The sequence below is a fragment of the Chinchilla lanigera genome, unplaced genomic scaffold (assembly GCF_000276665.1).
Source record: "Chinchilla lanigera isolate Chin_1 unplaced genomic scaffold, ChiLan1.0 scaffold00071, whole genome shotgun sequence".
Classification (NCBI taxonomy): Eukaryota; Metazoa; Chordata; class Mammalia; order Rodentia; family Chinchillidae; genus Chinchilla; species Chinchilla lanigera.
The window spans coordinates 12,832,271-12,833,786 of record NW_004955472.1 but is presented as its reverse complement, the minus strand read 5'-3'; positions in this window follow the sequence as shown (position 1 = coordinate 12,833,786).

Here is a 1,516-nt window from a genome sequence, read left to right as displayed (position 1 = left end):
ATTACATTTTCAATTTTCTTGCTGATATAGTTATTCAGGATTTCTATATCTTCTTCGTTTAGCTTTGGTAATTCATATATATCTAGGAATCTGTCCATTTCCTCTGTGTTTTCCATCCTGTGAGGATAAAACTTTTCAAAGTAGCTATTGATGATTTTCTGAATTTCTAAAGGATCTTTAGTGATTTCATCTCTTTCATTCCTTATTGCATGCATTGCAGTTTTTTCTTTCCTTTTTTAAATAAGGTTGGCTAGGGGTTTATCAATTTTATTTATTTTTTCAAAGAATTAACTCTTTCATTTATTAATTCTTTGTATGGCTTTTTAGTCTCCATTGCATTAATTTCTGCCCTGAGATTTATAATTTCCTGACTTCTCTGGGATTTGGGTTTGATTTGTTCTTCTTTGTCTAGAAGCTTGAGGTGCAGCATAAGATTGTTTATTTGAGCTAGTTCTGTTTTCCTGAGGCAAGAATTCACTGATATAAATTTCCTTCTGAGACTGCTTTCATTGCATCACACAGGTTCCTGTACATTGTATTTACATTTTCATTTGATTATACATAGTGTTTAATTTCTTCTTTGATTTTTGTCTGTGACCCGTTGATTGTTCAGGAGAGTACTGTTTAATTTTCATGTGTTTATGGAGTTCTTGCAATTACCTTTTTCATTAATTTCCAATTTCATTGCACTATGATCCAATAGTATACATGAGATAATTTCAACTCCTTTGAATTTTCTTAAGCATATTCTATGTGCTAGCATATGTTCTATTTTAGAGAATGCCCCATGTGCAGCTGTGAAGAATGTGTTTCTGATGTTGTTGTGTGCAACACTCTGTAAATGTATACTAAGTCCATTTGTTCACAGGTTTGATTTAGTTTTGTTATTTCTTTGCTGATTTTTTGTTTCAATCTATCTCTTTGTGACAAAGGGGTATTAATGTCTCCTGTTATGATTGTGTTGCTGCTTATTTCATTTTTCATATCTGTTAAAATTTGTCTTATATAGTTGGGTGCTCTTGTGTTTGGTGCATAAACGTTTATGATTGTAACATCTTCCTCTTGAAGTTTTCCCCATCAAAAGTATGTAGTGACCTTCTTTACCTCTTTTTGATCATTCTTGGTTTGAAGTTCCCTTTGTCTGGAAACAGAATAGCTACATCTGGGTTTTTTGGGTACCTGTTTCACAGCATATTGTTTTCCATCCTTTGAGTTTCAGTCTATGAATTTCCTTTTGAGTTAAATGCATTTCTTGTATACAGCATATTGTTTGATTTTATTTTTTGATCCATTCTGCCAGTCTACTTCTTTGGGTTGGTGCTTTGAGACCATTTACATTGATGGTTATAACTGATATATATTGGCTTATCTTTGTCGTGTTTTTTTCCTGCTGTTGGTTCCTCTTGTTTCCCTCTGTTTAACTGCATGCTCTGCTTGGTGCTTCCATTCTGCTGTTGTTCTTAAAGTTGTGGTATTTTTTGTCTCTTTCTATAACATTTTTTAGTATTCTTTGTAG